This window comes from Sminthopsis crassicaudata, chromosome 1 (assembly GCF_048593235.1).
Source record: "Sminthopsis crassicaudata isolate SCR6 chromosome 1, ASM4859323v1, whole genome shotgun sequence".
NCBI classification, from domain to species: Eukaryota; Metazoa; Chordata; class Mammalia; order Dasyuromorphia; family Dasyuridae; genus Sminthopsis; species Sminthopsis crassicaudata.
In genome coordinates this window covers 173,895,863-173,903,432 of record NC_133617.1, presented here as the reverse complement: position 1 = coordinate 173,903,432, position 7,570 = coordinate 173,895,863, and the positions used below count along the sequence as shown (strand labels likewise).

At 36.8% G+C, this 7,570-nt stretch overlaps 1 pseudogene; it reads left to right on the top strand.

Annotated features, from left to right (window-relative positions):
- Nucleotides 1-341: 341 nt before the first annotated feature.
- On the top strand, nt 342-6,909 carry LOC141549487 (BRCA1-A complex subunit Abraxas 1 pseudogene; annotated as a pseudogene).
- The last annotated feature ends 661 nt before the right edge of the window (nt 6,910-7,570 follow it).

Here is a 7,570-nt window from a genome sequence, read left to right as displayed (position 1 = left end):
CTGAAAAAAGGAGGGCATCTGAGAATTTGTAAAGATACCAAGTCATGTAGGATATACTGAGAATCACTAAGCACATTAATCTTCTAGCCTAGCAGCTGATAGTGATCTTGACATAACATGATAGCTTAAGATTAAAATGTATATTATTGTTTGTTTTTCATTTTAGAAGACAATCAATGATATCACAGGATGATGTCTTCTCTTGACCATGATTGGATTTAAGTGAGGCAGAATTGCACAGTCATGAGTCTCTCTCTTTCTTCCAAAATTATTGAAATCTAGGGGCAAGGCAAAGAAAGGAGGGGAGATGGCCCATAATGCAGTGGATGACCTTGGTAACTATGACGTCTGACCAAGCTCTAAGTGCTCCACAGCAGTTGCTTCAGGTTGTTCATCCACCCATCTTGCCAGGGGAAACCTTGACGTGCTTGGGGTAAATATCCCCTTAATTCACTGAGGGGTTTGAGACTCTTTAATTATCCTTAACCTGGTTAAGTTCCTCTGACAAAATAATTACACAGGGTATGGCTGTGGTGCATGTTATACCTTCTTGGAGCCGCAGATGAGAATTGAGTGCTAGGTAAATACCAAGTAGAAGGTATATTATGATAATAGTGGGAAGATTAAATTTGGATTCAGAAGGTCTGACTCCATTTAGAATGTAAGTTCCTAGAAATCAGGGATATGTGCATGTGTGTGCGTGTGTGTGTGTATGTATGTATGAACAAATACATATGTATGTATATATGTATTATGTATTTGCTTTTTTCTTTGCATCCCCAGCATTTGTAATAATAATATATGGCATGTAGTTTTTGCTTAATAAGTGCAAGTTGATTGATTGACCTATATTCAGATTCTAGGTTTATGTGACCTTAGACAAGTCTATTAACTTATAAGGTTCCAGTTTTCTTAATTGCAGTCTATTCAGCCTGCAGATAATCCTCTGACATCACTCAAAATTTAGGATCATTCACTGATTTTTCCCAAGCTGGGTCTGTACCCATCAGCTAGCTCCAGTGGCGACAGAAAAAAATGTATATGCTCCTTTTCCCAAAGTGGGGCTTAGACCAAAGTCTCATTAAATTCCTCCTAAATCAAAATCAAACTGAGTCATTTGTATTTAGTCTCTCAATTTCCTTGGAGCAGGAGTTTTCTGCAGCCAAACATTTACAACTCAAAAGTAAGTGATAGGCCTCAAGTGGAAAATATTTGTAGAAGGAGCAAAATCAAATGGTTTTGTGTTTGCCAGCGACATCTTAGAGGAACCAGTGGGTATTAAAAAAGAGAAAACAAAAAGGGCTAATATTATAACAAACCTTTCCTTAAAACACACACATACCCACAAAAAAAAAAAAAAAAAGAGTCAGCTCTTTTCATGGAGAAGAACTTCTGGCAGAAATAATTACTCTATACTTATTGCTGCTGGAGCTGTGGCCCAACTGGGGAATTCAAGAAACAAGGAAATGAGCTATAGTTTCTTGGGCCGACCAAGTGGCAGAGAGCAATTTACAAAGAGCTCAGTGTATTCCACCTGGAGAGGACTCTATATTTTTAAATATCACATTTAATTAACACTTGAAGAGAAGAACCTAATGGCTCACCACAGTGATCCGAGGTAGCTTTTGTATGAAACAGATGGAGAGGAAAAACCTGATTATGTACTGGCCATAAGCACAGACTCTTTGGATTTTTACCCCCTCCCCATTCAAACCTCCACTCCTTCCTCTTATATGTGCCTAAAATTAGTTCTGTCAGCTTCAAGAATGAGTGGGCCTTTCTTTTCTTGGAGTAGTTAACAAGTACTATGCTTTGTGTCAACATACTTAACTCTGGGCTGAAGGAAAAAGCAGACTGGTTATTCCAGAGCTGGGCTCTTCCTCAAAGCAGAGACACAGCGATCTATGGCCATCTGAAGTAGCAACTGGCTTAGATTTAAAATCCAACTATGTAAGATCCCAACTCCCCTCCCCCCAGCCCTACCCACCCTTCCAGCCACCCACTCTTGACATATTTTCACCTCTGAGTAAGTGGGAGATTCAGAGGGTGTACATGGCATACTGAATTAAAGCCAGGCTCTTGAATAGGGCCCAAGAAGCTAGGTATTTGTGGGTAATAGGTAATTATTTCATGTGAGCAAATAGGTCACTCTGAGTAAATAGGTAGGTGCTTCTTCCCTGCATTCTCTACCCCAAACCTGCAGTTTGCTCAGTTAAAGGAGCTTTGGACCTATTTCTTAAATGTTTAGCACCTCCTTTGGAATGGGGATCACATGAACACTCCTCAAAGAGCAGTTAGGACAAATGTAGCTAAGGTGCCTTTGAGATCCCTAGAAGAAAACTGTCACAGAAAATGCAAAATGATTCGCAGCCAATTAAAATGGATAACCACACTGAGATGGCTAGAAGGATTACATTTAAGCCAAAATACAGCCCACAGGATTCCAAAAGATGCCCTTGGGCTGGGCTTTATGTGTAATTTTGAGGTGTAACCTACAAGACTACTGCTTTCAACATGTCATTCTCCATCAAGATGGATGAGAAGAAAGGTTTCTTGGTTCCATAGATAGCATTGCATGTAGGAACCTGAATTGTAGGACTGATATGTTTCTGTATTGAGGTTAAGGGTAATTAGGTACTATGCTTGACAGTTTACCAGGAGGATCTTGTTTGGATCAACAGTAGATTTCTTTTATAGGTGATGGATTCTTAATTGGAGGGAAGGTAGCATCCCTATATCTCAGTAAATTGTCATTAGTAGCTTTGGAAGAGGTGAACTATTTCCAGGACAGTGATCTTTACTATGAAGAGATTGGGAGACAGAAACTGGGTTACTAATTAGGAAATATAATGATCATCATAATAAATTAGGAAAACCTAAGTCAAGGTATCTTGAATCTATTACCTCCCTCTACCACTCTCCTCACCCAGCTATCAATTATCTCCTCAAAAATCTATAGATTTCTGCATTCTGAACAGATAGCATTTTGCAAAAACAAATTTTAAAGAAGTGGTTTTTCCCAAACCTATTGATATCTTCAGGAGAGTTTGCATCAATCAATATTATACATGTTACTTCCAAGTCCTAAATGTTCTCATCCTTTCAGAGCTAGAAAATATAGACCCACTGACATCAGTGCTCCCACCTTTGAATAAGTTAACCACATTTCATCAGCATTCCTGGAGCAGACAGCCCCTGTACCTTTTTCAGGAAAACCTGAGTTTAGCTAAGAGAAAATAGGTCCAGAATTCTTCTATGTCTTCTATTCTGGTTTCAGTAACTTGGAGATGCCAGCTCAAGAGGGTGGAGTTTCCAAACTCCTACTCACAAGGTAAATGCAAAGTACTGCCAGCTACCACACCCACACTCTCCAGCAGTTATAGAATGCCATCATCCATCAACCAGGCTACTTTATTTCTTGGCCTTTGGCGATCTTCTCTGTAACCAACTCAATAAGGAAGACTTCCTGAATCAAGGACTTTGTTCATCTAGACCCTAAGTAAATATGAATACTTATGGGAGAGCTTTTTTAGCCAAATTGTATTACTCACAATTTCACCATCCACTAAATCCTTCTCCACCCCTAGGCTTTTAATTTTGCCATTGAATTCCCCACTCCTGCCATTCCCACCTTCATATTCAGCTCTGATGTCTCCACTTCCAAGAAGCTCGCCCTGATGTTTTCTTCCCCTTCTTTTGAACTTATTAGTTTGTCTCTTTCCTCTGGCATTCATCATGTTTTATTTTGTAGTTTATGTATTTGTGCAAATATTATGTCCTTTTCCAAATTATAAACTTGAGAACAAGGATTGTGCTTTAATCACCTTTGTATCCCCAGAGTTTAGCATGATATCTTGCACATAATAGTTATTTAATAAATGTTTTCTGAATTGAAAATTAAATGTCATTAGTCATGGTAAAAGCATTCAAAAGGAAACTATGAGAAAAATCCTAAGGACTGGGCTACAACTGAAAATGTGATTCTGATAATAATAGGAGTTAGGAGACATCTTAGAAATTATCAAAAATGAAAGCCTCATTTCATAGATCAGATTAAATGACTTGCCCAAAATCACATAGATACTACAGGGTAGAGTGAGGTTCTGAACTCAGATCTTGCCTCCATTGTTTACTTGATCATTAATTTGAATGATGGCAGGGTTTAATTTTTATAAAAAAGAATAATAATATTAAAAATAGCAAACAACCCTAGTTAAAGCCCTTGACTAACTACTCTCTCCCCATATGACATTTCTGCATTTCTAGATGTGTCAGGTCTAGGCAGAATGGTATGATGGGCCTGGAAATTCCCCTTTGCACAGGAAATAGAGCTCTGTTATGTAAGCTCTGCATTTCCTCTAATATCATGAAACACAGACCATGACAGACAAGTTCCATTCAGTGTAGCATCCTGGCTAGAACTTGTGAGGAGAGCAGCAGGGAAATGAATGGCACTATCACACTGCAGGGTCAAGTAGGATAGCATCGATCAGGATTGCTACCTCGATTTCTGTAAGTATAAAGCCAGAGAAATGCAACAAATATTAAGCATCAACTATATGCAGAGCTAAAGGCTAGAGTAATTATAAAGTTTGCATGGGACATGCTCCCTGACCTCATAGAACTTACTGTTTATTAATACACACAAAGAGCTCTAATATACAATATTACACAATAAGCAGAGTCAGCACAATGGTGGGGAGAACTGGCTTCAAGCCCTGTAAATTCAGGTCACTTTCTAAAATGAGAATTTTCTTTCTTTCTTTTTTCAATAGTATTTTATTTTTCCCAAATACATGTAAAGATAGTTTTCAACATTCCTTTTTGTAAGATTTTGTATTCCAGTTTTTTTCTCCCTCTCTTTCCTCCCTCTCTTCTCCCCAAGAGAGCAAGCAATCTGATATATATTATACATGTACAATCCTTTTAAACATATTTCCTTATTTGTCATGTTGTGAAAGATAAATTGGAGCAAAAGGGGGAAGAAAAACCATGAGAAAGAAAACAAACATACAAAAAAGTAAAAATAATATGCCTCAATCCACATTCAGTCTCTCTACTTCTCTCTCTGGATGTTGGATGGTACTTTCCATCCCAAATTTGTTGGAATTGCCTAGAATCATCACACTGTGGAAATGAGTCAAGTACATCACGTTGATTATCACATATTCTTGTTACTGTGTGCAATGTTCTCTAGGTTCCACTCCCTTCACTTACCATCAGTTCATATAAGTCTCTCCAGTCCTCTCTGAAATCATCCTGATCATTTCTTATGGAATAATATTCTATTAACTTATTCAGGCATTCTCCGACTGATGGGCATCCACTCAGTTTCCAGTTTCTTGCCTCTACAAAAAGGCTGCCACAAACATTTTTGCACATGTGGGTCCTTTTCCATCTTTTATGATTTATTTGGGATACAGAGCCAGCAAAGACACTGCTGGATCAAAGCGCATGCACAGTTTGACAGTCCTTTGGGCATAATTTAAAATGAGAATTTTTAAAGGAGGGATGAATCTGGAAAAAGAAGTTTCTCACTGGAAGTTGTCCTATGCTAAGGGAATCACAGATACAGTCCAATAAAAGTGAAGTGCACTTTAAATGCAAAAGATAATTACAAAATAAAATGCTATGTGAGGTCTGATGGGGGAAGATTAGGACTGAATAGTGGTATTTTGGGTTGAGTAGAGTGGTCAGAGAAGAATATTCTTAAGGCATAACTTCAATCATAACCATAATCATGTGATAACATAACTCCCATACAAAATTATGCATGTCAATTTAATAGTATTGATATGGATACTGATATACTGGTAGGAATACTGTCCTGTTTCTTTGAAGAAAGAATAAATCTAGTGCACAAGGCAGCAGGGCCTGAACAATAGCATGGAGAGCGAAAGGGCAAGGGCAATGCTCTTAGAGTTCTCGTGCGTCTCCCTTGCTTTCGAGTATCTTAACTCCACTGCCGACATGGAAGGTTTTCTCCTTGGGGAAGTGAAAGGTAAAGCCAAGAACAGCATTACAGATTCTCAGTTGAATGATGTTGAAGTTGTTTATACAACTGACTTAACAAAGGTACATTCCATACTATCAGCTTTTCAGCTTTTATAACTCAATAGGTGAAATAAATGAGCAGGTGCTGAAAAAAGTCATTCCATGTTGCAAAAAGAGTTTTCTATAAAGTGCCTTTAGTGGTGACCAACTTGGCTATGTCTGTGCTGCAGGGATATAAAACTGTGTCAGATTCCTATATATCTACTGCCTTTGGCTAAGCAATCCACGTACATAGGTCAGATTTTTTTTTAATTAAGATAGCAATTTAAAAGAGGTTCAGAAGATAAGTGAACTGTATACCACCATACAGGAAGAATTAAAGGAAATATGCACTCAAGTATTAGACAGTGAGCAATTAGGAGAAAAATTAATAAAGAATATAAATTGTCTAAAAGAACTTACAACAAGAAAGAGAGCAAAGACTAGTATCAGCAGTAAGAAGCCATGACCTAGAAATAAGAGAATGTTCTTCTCTGTCATGCTTTAAGGATATTTCTCCCAAGTTGTGGACTTCTTCATTTGGGTATTGTTTGTTTTAAAGGCAACCAAGTTTCTAGAAACTGTTGTAACATTGACCATACTTCATCTGGTGAATAAATTAATTTTGATGCTAGAAAGCTCTGATTTTCCAGAAACAGATGAAACAAAATGTGGAATTAAGCATAAATCTCTTGACTTAGAGAACCAAAATCCAGTGAAGAAAGTATGACTGTTAGAAATTCATAATCAGTCTCTTAAAACAGATCATGAAAACAGTGAATAGAAAAAAAAAAACTGACAAGCAGAGTAGAAACAGATGAAGATGCTGAGAAATTGAAGGATGATATTGAATATTCAGAGTCACCAACTTTCTGATCTTTCATACAATTTTTTCTGACTGACCAGACTGATCAAAAGGCAACAGAGTGGGGAAAAGTTTACTATGTTTTGAATAAATTCTAATCATTTTCTAAAGTATTGCTTCATATAAAATATTTTGGAAACTTGTTAAATAAGGAATGTGACAAGTTTTATTATAGTACTCCAGGAGTAAATCAAAAATTAATAATCATTTTCCAAGTTGTTTTTTTTGTGAAAAAGCTTTCACTGAAACTGCTAATCCACTTTGTAGATGAAATATTTCATAAAATATTCTAAAACCTGATGCTTTTTAATATTTAAATATTGGTCTAAGAAATAAAGGCCACATTAAAAAGTTAAATTTCATAATTTAACTACTCAAGTTTTTACTGCATACATTTTCTTGTACCTAAATCAGCTATCAGATTGATTATTCCTAAAGTCTCAACTCGTTCCCAATCAAGAAGTTCTTATGCCCATCTTCTATGTCTCTTCATACTTGTTTTTCCTCTCACTAGAAATTAAGTTCTTCATTGGCAAGAATGTTTTTGGGATATTTGTCACGATATGAATGAATAGTACTTGTCCATTCCAATGTTTGAACAAATGATATTTCAGTTAAAATTCTAAAAGTCTTGTTTTAATATTGTAATACACAGGAGCTTTTGGAATACAT